The 11,703-nt window shown below is 39.0% G+C and overlaps 1 long non-coding RNA gene across 1 annotated transcript; it reads left to right on the forward strand.

Moving 5' to 3' along the window:
- The first annotated feature begins 805 nt into the window (after positions 1 to 805).
- Positions 806 to 1,810, forward strand: LOC140223621 (uncharacterized). The gene is made up of 2 exons (XR_011898983.1): positions 806 to 1,521; positions 1,615 to 1,810. It is a non-coding gene; the product is annotated as an uncharacterized lncRNA (long non-coding RNA).
- The last annotated feature ends 9,893 nt before the right edge of the window (positions 1,811 to 11,703 follow it).

An 11,703-nucleotide genomic window follows, 5' to 3' on the forward strand; every position in this document is an offset into this window, starting at 1 on the left:
TTTGATATGTTCAAACTCACATATTAATCACTTGTGCAGGAGTTGGACTAAGCTCAGTGGGGGTGCCCACAACCGCAAGGTGAACGGCATCGTCGGTCTTTTGTGTAGGCTACACTTCCCCGGTCTAGTGGTCTTTGCCGGACAGGAGGAGCCGGCCTACACGTGGGACCACTACGTCGCTGCCGCCGACGTCGGTGATCGTGACCACAGGCAGTTTGCGAACAAGGCGGAGCGGGTGAAGGCCGAGCTGTGGGTAAGTCTTCGCAGCACTACATTGCTTAATACATTCTTGATATAATAATTGTATGCTTGCCGTCTATACGCAGGACTTTTATAGATGTCAGGAGGGCTTCGAGGCTAGGGCGGCCTCCGTGATTGAACAAGCCGCTAAGAAGCTTGTTAAGGACATGCACTACGAGGCGCGCGTTCAGGCCATCATCGACTTTTATGCTGAATACAAAAGGATGAGGATCAAAAAAGAAGAGGCCAGGACAATGAACCTGACCAAGGAAGAATTCATGGCGGTACGTACATAAAGACTATATTTACTATTTGAGAGATTAATTACGCTTAATTCCGTTATTTATATGTCATACACTTCATATAGGTGCCTCCGTGGTGGTGCCGATCCTTTACCCGGTGCTGGGAAAAAATGGTGGACGTGTGGTTGCAGCCTGGGTGGTTGGAGAACCACAATGCCTGCCGGGAGCGGCGTCTGCAGATGCCATATGCATCACACCATCAAGGCAGTCTGAGCCTTGATGAGTACAAGGAAAAATGGGTACGTGAATTTATTTCTGTTTTCTCAGACATAATACTGCATATTTTGTAATCATTTTACATTTTTTCCGCAGACTTCATCACATGATGGTCAGGAGTGCTCCCGGTTCAAGGCATGGGTTATGTCCAAAAAGGGCAAGGCCACGGCAGACATCGACTTCAACCCGGAGGACCCGCCCGAGGCGTACAGCCATCCCAGCATCCACAGCCGCGTCACCGAGTACACAGCCATGGCGAGGGAGGTTCACGGGCCAGAGTTCGATCCGAGCTCTCAGGATATCGATCCTGAAATAGTGATGAGGGTAGGAGGAGGGAAGAAGCATGGCAGGTATTGGATTGGAGATAGCGTGATCGACACTGCCAGTACTCCCACTCTCTCCCAGATCCGAGCAAGGAGCACGGACTCGAGCCCCGCGATACAGCCACGGCCTACCGCTGCACAGCTACAGATGCAGGCTCTGCAGGTTAGTTGTGTTTCTTTAATTTTTCATTCATTTTGTACTTACCTTTTGCTTGACAATAAGTGGTTGGGATGAAATATTGTAGGCCCAGGTGGAGGTAGAACGGAAGCGCCGAGAGGAACTAGAGGCGAGGATCGAGGCGGATCGGCAGCTTGAAAGGCAGAGGACGGAGCAGATGTTCCAATACATGCAGAGTGTGTTCCACAGTTTAGGTCAAACTCCACCACCTATGCCACCGAACCTCTTCCCGCCACCTCCACCACCTCCTGCAGCTACTCCTGTGAGTCAATCTCAACCTTACAATCAATCTAGACTTACTTCCACTAGAATTACTTGTTTAGACTATGAAATCTCTTTACCTACATTTGTGCAGAATCAATCGGCGGCGTCCAATGCAGAATCTTCCTGGGGGCACTGGACACCTGCACGTCCTCCTCATCCTCCTCAGTGACTTGTCATTTCTGTGTTTGTGATGCAAAACTTGTGAATTACTTATTTAGACGAGAACTTATGAATGCTATTTGTGTGCTTGTGAATCCTGTGGTGCAATTTATATGCTTGTGCTGCCATTAATATGCCTGTGTATCTGTGGTTGTTTTTTGAGAGGGGTCCTTTATACCTAACATTTCTATTTTGTAGCAGGAATTAGGACACTTTGCCGAGTGTTAGCACTCGGCAAAGAGGACATTTCTGGTAGTAGTAGACGGGTTTGCCGAGTGTATTCTTCAAATACTCGGCAAAGGGGTCAAAAAATTTGGCGAAATTGCTTGTTTGCCAAGTGCCATTGGGTAGGCACTCGGCAAACACAGGCCATTTGCCGAGTGTTTTGAAAAAAACACTCGGCAAAGGGGGCATAAAAAAATGGCGGGCCGGGCATCTTTGCCGAGTGTTTTCTTAAATACACTCGGCAAAGATGGAAACTTCGCCGAGTGTATTTAGGGAAACACACGGCAAAGGGGGCATAAAAAAATGGCGGGCCGGGCATCTTTGCCGAGTGTTTTCTTAAATACACTCGGCAAAGATGGAAACTTCGCCGAGTGTAATTAGGAAAACACTCGGCAACCTTGACAACTTCGCCGAGTGTAATTAAGGAAACACTCGGCAAAGATTTCTACTTCGCCGAGTGTCAGCCGTCAGACACTCGGCAAAGCTTCCGTCGCCGTGACAGCCCGTCAACGTCTTTGTACCGAGTGTCATATTTTGCCGAGTGTATTGCGGCACTCGGCAAAGGCTTTGCCGAGTGCGCGATGGTTGACACTCGGCAAACACACTGTTTGCCGAGAAAAACTTTGCCGAGTAAGGTTCGCCGAGTGTTACACTCGGCAAACCCTTTGCCGAGTGTATTTGGCCCTTCGCCGAGTGCCTGGGGCACTCGGCAAAGTTACTGTATCCGGTAGTGTTGAATGCCAAAGCAGCTTTTTAACTATTGGCTGTGACAAGTTAGCAACTAATTTCGAGTTCCCATCAAAGTGATTTACATTTAAAGTGGATTTTAGCATTAGATATCTCACCCAAACCTAATAAAACTGCAGTCTTAAAACCCTCCATGGACCAGGATATAGTTTATCCGGATGCACTGCCACAGGTACGATTTGGGTAATGTAACGAATATAAGGCATTTAGCATAAATCTAGGCCAGTATTAATTATAGTTAAATTATTTTAGCCTGAGATTCTTTTGTGGATCTAATAGTATCCAGTCTCCGAGTAATCCAACTTGTGATAAAAACAGCCCGGATTGTGGTCTAGTTTTTACAATCCACTAACCACAGTTATCACACAAGCTACCTCTCCCTAGCTTCTTCTTCGTAATTTGGTCAGTTCCTATATAGCTCATTAGCATTTAATGAATCCAAGCAATATAGCAAAAATATAAGTCATGATGCATTGTTGTGGACATTATTTTATCCTAAGCCGTGAATAAAGCAGCCTGTCATGTTCTTTATCCTTGTGAATTAACGGAGGGATAAGTGATAATTGACATGAAAAAATCAAGGTCCTTCGTAGTACTATACACAATCAATGACATGACGCATGGACCGTATACATCTCTCTCGTGTGACTACAAGGTTACAGACTTACAGACAAAATGGAAGAAATGACCATGCATTTGAGTTGACTGCCATGCCCCGATGCTCTACTTCCGGTATCTATATTTTTTGGCACGAAGAAGACAACACTGATCATCCACTGAAACTAGCTTAATTTGAGACTCCATGTACCCATGTTGGCAAAAAGTCTACTACTAGGAGGAAATAGGCAAGCTAAAGATAAACATTTGCGTCGTGCCCCATGATGATAGACAATAATCCAATACTGGAGGAAATAGGGAAGAAATAATCAGATGAAATCAAATACTAACGAGGTTGCAATTTATATATGATGAATACTAGGTCCATCAGATAAGACATCAGGTTCCACATAATGTCAGACTGGGACTTGTTCAATCCATTCAGGATATTGAATGTGACTTACATTACATGGCCGATGATCCTAATTTCTTATAATCTGCCTCCTTGGTTGTGCTTGAAACAATCTTATTGGATAATGTCGATGTTAATTCCTAGGCCTAGATCTCTAGGAATTAACATTGGTGTATATTTGCAGCCTCTGCTTGATGAGCTCAAAGAGCATTGGGTTAATGGAGTTGATACTTGGGATGCAAAGGAGATGAAGAATTTTACTCTACGTTCCATGCTACTTTGGAGAATAAACGATTTTCCTACATACGCGATGTTATCTAGTTGGAGCACAAAAGGCATGTTTGCTTGTCCTTATTGTCACAAGGATACTGATTACTTGTGGTTAAAATTCGGTTGAAAGCATTGCTACATGGGGCATCGCCATTTTTTGCCTACAAACCACAAGTGGCGAAGGAACAATAGAAATTTCAATAACAAGGTTGAAATTGAAATGAGGGAGGCTCCAATGCCGCTCAGTGATAAACAAGTAGTGGAGCAGTACCAGAGTTTTGAGCAAGTCACTTTTGGAACCACTACTTCAAGGAAGAGGAAGCAACATGATAAAGATACTAAATGCACAACTGGAGGAAGAAGAGTATTTTTTTATCTTCCTTACTGGGAATCATTGCTTATACGCCATAATTTAGATGTGATGCATATTGGGAAGAATATTTGTGAGAGCTTGCTTGGGACTTTGCTTGGTTTAGCAGGTAAATGTAAGGATAGTGAGAAAGCTTGTTAGGTGATTCTGAAAAGAAAATTATGTGCAAATTTCTAGAAGGTGTTAAGATACCCGATGGTTATACCTTTAATATCAGAAGATGTGTTGATGTTGATGGTTGTAAGGTTGCTGGACTTAAAAGTCATGACTACCATGTTATATTACAAAAACTCTTACCCTTGGTGGTACGCCACATATTGGTGTGTGACTACAAGGTTAAGCAGAATGGAAGCAATGACCATGCATTTGAGTTGGCTGCCATACCCCGATGCTCTACTTCCGGTATCTATATTTTTGGCATGAAAAGGACAACACTGATTATTCACTGGAACTAGCTTAATTTGAGACTCCATGTACCCATGTTGGCAAAAAGTCTACTACACATTTATGTTGTGCCCCTTGATTGCAGACAATAATCCAATACTGGAGAAAATAGGGAAGAAACAATTATATGAAATCAAATACTAATGAGGTCGCAATTTATATATGATGAATACTAGGTCCATCAGATAAGACATCAGGCAAAAAGCAAATTAACCTTAGGAGCCAAAGCCTATATCTTATTTTAGGTTGAAGCTAGCTAGCCATCTATATAATATAATTTGACCGGTGAGAATTTTGCAGTTTCCACTAAACAGAACTTACTTAAATGACATAACATCGATGAAATACAAGAAACTAGCAATGCATTATTACATCCAGTTTAAGGGTACCAAACTAGCAAACATATTGTTCTCCATAAAAAAACATGATATGATTTGATGCACTTTATGGGCTTGATCTTCCAGAAATCATGGCAATGTACATAGTTTACAGCACAGTACTTGACTATATGCTTTAATTTCCCACCAGAAAGTTGACATCATTCAGAACCTACTGAAACCCATGAGGCATAGTTAGCTTGATTGAATGACTTGGGCCAACTGGAACATTTTCTGTGGCATACTTGGCAGCCTTTCTTCCTCTATTTGATTCAGTTGAACCTGTACACCAAATATGTTATGTTAACCATACTGGACATAAATGTTCTTTTGAAAGATTGGTTAAGAGAGTAAACAGTTCCTGGTATTCCAGCTATGCTATTAAAATTAACACTAGTTGCATGATTAAATCATTCAAGACAAACTAAAGTTCCGACGCTACATTGCAAAATATAATAGCTGCATTGAGATAAACATTGTCGCTCAAGTAAAGCATAGTTGATCTGTATATATAGTTGAATGGCACATACCATTTGTGCCATGACCATCCGGACCAGCTATCTTCTGCATAATCCATAAATACGAATGAATCAAGATATATGTTTATGGAAATAAATACATAACACTACTATAAAGATTTCAGTGCTTTCATTTTTTCTGAAGGAGAACTATGGGGGAGTTCCCCACAGCGCTTCGCGTTAAATAAAACAGAGGGTCTTTACAAAGTTTATGGAATAATTACAACAACGAGGGGGGCTGAATTAAATTAAATTATTGTTACTAGCCATTGTACATTTTGAGGTCTAAGCTCCTCTCTACCTCTGTGAAGTTGCACAGTTACATTAAAAGTTTTATAATGTAGAAACTTTCAAAATATATCTGGTTCTGAGTATTTACATGGTCGTGGACACTTTTATTTTCATGCAATAATTTCTGTAAAGGGGTTACTATACCTTCTTCTGAAGTTTTCTCCCTCTGAACATGCCTGTTATCGGCCCGTTTGTTTTAAGAAACTCTTCCGCTTCAAGTTTGGAACGGAATTTCCTTTGGTACACCCTATGTTTGTAGGTCTACATATAAGCAATTTACATGGAGTTAATATCATGCTTTTACATGAGTGATAATAATGTGACAAATATATGCTTTACTTCATATGATTACATGGACTGTCCTTGAACATTAGAAATGCAGTCTTCAATATTTATCAAGTTCTAATGTTGTATACATGCACAGCACTATAGAACAAAAATATCCTGTGAAACTTCCACTCATGAAAATAAACTCATTTCTATATTGTTAAACAATGATAAATATCCTGTCGAACTTGTGGTCTAAGAATAAAATCAGAAGCTTATAAGATATGATATATCCTAGTTAAGAGTTTTTTCAACACACAATGAACCATCCCTGCATTAAATTATCTTCAACATTAGTTTATGTTGTCATATGCATGCAAAGCATATGAAATCATAATTTTTGTGCAACAAATATTTATTTTCAAAGAATAAAATCATAAGGATGTAATTCAACATATGCTCTTTACCTATAACGAGCTCAGTTTTTCGCTGAACATCCCTACATTTTAGTAAATCCAACTATAACATTACGATTTAGATCGGTGGCTGTTTATCAGAATACTGATGACATGACAATGACTTGATGCTTTACAAACATTTCAAGCACTAAATTTTTGAAGGGCAGTGGATCACACCAATACAGTGTAGGCTCATGTGGTAGTGCTTAAGTAGCTAATACTCTCTCTCTCTCTCTCTCTAAATTCACTATAAACATAAGATTCTGGGGAAAATTATGTGTGCACAAGCATTATTATTAGAATACAATGACAAAGAATCAATTATTATTAAAATACTTTTTGAAATATGATGGAGACATCCCAAAAGTTGCCTGGAAGCCACTAAATCAAATGTCCAGATACAAATTTTTATGTATGTTAAATAGTGTCATATGTATCATTCTCAACTGAAGCACACTAAGATGCTAGAATAACTTAAATACTATAATTTAAATGAATTTACAAACAACATGGAACAATGCAATGGGCAGAAAAGAAATCAGATCAATGTGTTGACATGTAGGGTATGAAAGCTAGCCTAAGCAGAGTAGGCACATCGCTTGTCTATGCATATGTACAGAGAGAGGATACTTTCTAGAAGGATGATATAAAGTATATCATTTCATTTCTGGACCAAAAATGGATCTATTTAGAATAGATCCAACCAGTACTGCCAAACAAAACACACACTGGAATTGTGTATAACATCACCTGAGCAAATATTCATCAATCAGGTAGCAAAAGGCATTTTTGAACAAAACCACAGATCTAGATGCACAGATGCAAGGCTAATCAAATATGGAGAAGGTACCATAACAAGTTAAATAGAAGTACTAACCCAGCCCTTGTGCCCTGTTGTGTGGAGGAAAGCTGTCCAATCCTCTTCCTTGTAAGATACAAGCGACTTCAGCAATTGAGGAAAAGAACAGATGGATTGTTCTTTGACAAGAATAGATTGATCTATTAAATGACCAAGCTTATTCTTGTCAAAGGGGATATGTTCTTTTCCTCGATAGGGACCTGGAACCACTCTCAAAGGAACCGCATCTAGTGGCTCTAGACCCTTCAACTTTGGATCTTCAATATTCACTGGGTTTGGCGGAGCAGACATGATCTCTTCATCCTCCGCATGGATCATTGCAGGAGTCGGGGATTGAGTCATCTCAGAGTCACACCACTCTACGGATGACAAATCCATGACCTAGCAGAGGTGTTAGACTTCGTGCCTAGCAACCAAATGAGAGAATGCTTTAAGCTGTTTAACTTTCTTCCTATAAACTGGACAAGGCATGGCTTGTAAATATTATATAGTCCAAAGTAAAAGTTTGATTGATTTCCAAGGTGTACTATAAAGATATACTAGTCCAAAATAAAAGTTTGCTTATTTTCCTAGGTGATCTGTAAATATATACTAGTCCAAAATAAAAGCATACAACTTTTCCTTGGTGGAACTAAAGCTATACAACTTTTCCTTGGTGGAATTAAAGCATGCAGTTTAAAGTTGATTCCAATAGTTAGTTATATGTGTTGGCACTCACCTGTAGTCACTTTTATCTCCAAGTCACAACCGAATTTATACAACTCCAAGTCATGAATAAATTTGCACAACTTAAAATTTCATTAAGTTGTACATATTAAATTTACTTATTACGACACCAACACATGGGATATTAATGACTTATTAAACACTGAGGTTACTCGCTGCCAAGGATGGAATTCGCCACTGGGCCATGACAGGATTATGTGTGTGTGTGTGTGTATGTGTGTGTGTGTGTGTGTTATGAATAAAAACTACTGCGAGTAGCTTCATCAGACATGTGATGAACATACGAGATGCATTAGATCTTGCATCAGGCAGAGCATATATCTAATTTGAGCTGGTTGAAGCAAATCGTCGAAATAATATAACATAATATAAGCAGTGAGAATTCTGCAGGTTCCACAATCAAATAATACTTAAACGACATATAGTATATAACTTCCACGAAATAACAATAAGTAGCAATGCATCATTACAACCAGTTTAAGAAGCAAACATGTTTCCACCATAAGAAGCCCCTATTGTTTGATGCACATTATGGGTTTGCTCTTACTGAAGTCATGGCAATATACACAGCTTATAGCACAGTACATGGCCATATAGTTTTATTTCTGTCCAGATAGATAGTTGGCATAATTCAGAACCTACAGAAAACCATGAGGCAGATCTGGCTTGATTGAGTGACTTGGGGCAACTGAAACATTTTCTGTGGCATATTTGGCAGCCTTTCTTCCTCTAGTAGATTTGTTAGTTGTACCTGTATACAAAATATGTTATGTAAACCATAATGGACATAAATCTTCGTTTGAAAGATTGTCAACAGAATAAACAGTTCCCAATTTTTCATTTTGCTAGTGAAATAAACACTAGTTGCACGATTAAATGTACAGTTTCCAAGCTACATTGTAAAATACAATAGGCGCATAGGTTTATCATCTCAAGGAAAGCATATATTTAATATGTTTATATAGTTGAAGGGCACGTACCGGCAGGACCATCACCATCCGGACCAACTATCTTCTGCATAATCCAAAAATATGAATGAATCTAGTGATATATTTATTGAAATAAATACATAAAACTACTATAAAGGTTTTCCTGATGCACTGTCACACTAAAAGATTTATAATGCTTAAATTTCATAAGTATATCTTCTTGTGAGTATAAATACTGTGGATGACACATTTATTTTGTGCTATATCTTTGTGTAAAGGGGGTGACTACCTTCTTCTGAAGTTTTCTTCCTCTGAATATGCCTGTTGCCGGTCCGTTTGTTTCCAGGAATTCTTCCACTTCAAGTTTGGAACGGAAGTCCCTGCAGTACAGCCTATGTTCGTAGGTCAACATATAATCAATTTAATCAAGTTAATACCATTATTTTAATTGCAGTACAGCCTTAATAATTTGAGAAAAATATATGATAACAAGTTACTAGGACTGTCCATCTTCAGCCTTGAGACATGCACTCTTCAAAATTTATCTTCCAAACAACAATTTGTAATGTTTTGTCCAAGGACAGCATAATAATACCATAATATCTTGAGAAACTTGTAATCATGAAAATAGACTCGTGCCAATTTTAAGAAACATTGATGCAAAACAAATCAAGGATTTTCAAACAGATGGTGGTCCTTCTTTGTCATGTAAGAATAATAAAATCAGCTCTTTATAAGATATGATATAGACTGGTTTAGGGATTTTTCTTCACACAATGCACCATCCCAGGAATGAATTGTTCTCAATATTAGTGTACATTGCCACATGCAAAGAATACAAAAATATAATATATTGTGACTGTTTCCTGCAATAGAACTCATACGATTTGAAAACACGTTGACAGAAAATAAAAATTGAAGCATTTTCAATCTGCAACAGATATTTATTTTCAAGAATAAAACCAGAAGGATGTAATTCATTGTATGTTCTTTACCGATAATGTGCTCAGTATTTTATTGAATATCCCAACATTTTATGAAATCCTACTATAAGGTTCTCATGTGGATCAGTGAGCTCGTCATCAGAATAACTGGCAGCAATGATTTGATTCTCTACAGCATTTTATGCACTACCTCTAAGTTAAATTTGGAAGGGCATCGGATCAAATCCCCCCCCCCCCGCCAGGCACACCGTGGATAAAATGTATGTGGAGGGCAGGAAAATAGATGTGGCAGTACCCAATCAATTAGGACAATTATGAATTAAAATTGAAATTCGTAGTAAGCATTACATTCAGAGGATCGAAAAAATGATGTCTGCACAAGCATTATTACAATATAATGCCGAAGGATGAACTTTTGTTCCAAGCATTCTTGAAATATGATGGAAACATCCCAAGAAATGCCTTGAAACCACTAAATAGAATATCTTGATATAAATTTATATACATTGGAAAATAGTGTCATATATATCATGCTCAATTCAAGCACACCGAGATGACAGAATTAATTAAAAATGATATTTTCAATGAATTTACACACAACATAGAACAATGGAATGGGCAGAAGGGCAATCAGATCGATGTGTAGACATGTAAGGTATGAAAGCCTAAGCAGAGAAGGTATATCGCTTGTCTATGCATATGTACAGAGGTAGTTTCTACAAGGCTTATATAACTATACCATTTTACATAGAATGGATCAGTTTGGAATAGATCGAACCAGTACTGCTGAATAAAAGCATACATTTGAACCATAAATCACATCACCCCAAGAAGTTTTATTCAGTTAACAGAGAGTATTCTTCTGGTAGCAAAAGGAATTTTGAACAAAACCACAGATCTAGATGCACAAATGCAAAGCTAATCTACAACGGATAAGATAGAAATACTGACCCTGTCCTTGTGACACCCATAAGATCTAGGTTTAATGAAAGCTTTCCAGTCCCCTTCCTTGTAGTTTTTAAGCAATTTCAGGGATGGGGGAACCTCAACTTCTTGTCTTCCATCGCGCACAGACTGTTCTTTGACTGGAACAGACTGGTATCTTAAGCGAGCAAGCATATTCTTGTCAAAGGGGATAGGTTCTTTTCCTCCATAGGGAACGAGAACCATTCTTAGAGGAACCGCTTCTAGTGGATCCAGATCCGTACCCTTCATCTGTGGATCTGGAATATTCATCGGGTTTTGCAGAGCTGGAATGGTCTGTTCCTCCTCGGCTTTGCTCACTGCAGGAGGCGGGGATCCAGATAAGGTCATCTCAGCGTCACTCAACGAATCTTGGTTTTCTACTAAGGATGAATCCATGGCCTATTCTTTGTTCTTCTTTATATAATATATAAAGTGGAGCAGGGGTGGCTTGTGAATATTATATAGTCCAAAAATAGTAGCTCGATGGTTATAAGATGTATTGTAAAGATATAATAGTCCAAAATAAAAGCTGGACAATTTTCCTAGGTGACCTGTAAAGATATACTAGTCCAAAATAAAAGCATGCCTATTTTCCTAGGTGACCTGTAAAGATATACTAGT

Source organism: Setaria viridis, chromosome 8 (genome assembly GCF_005286985.2).
Source record: "Setaria viridis chromosome 8, Setaria_viridis_v4.0, whole genome shotgun sequence".
NCBI classification, from domain to species: Eukaryota; Viridiplantae; Streptophyta; class Magnoliopsida; order Poales; family Poaceae; genus Setaria; species Setaria viridis.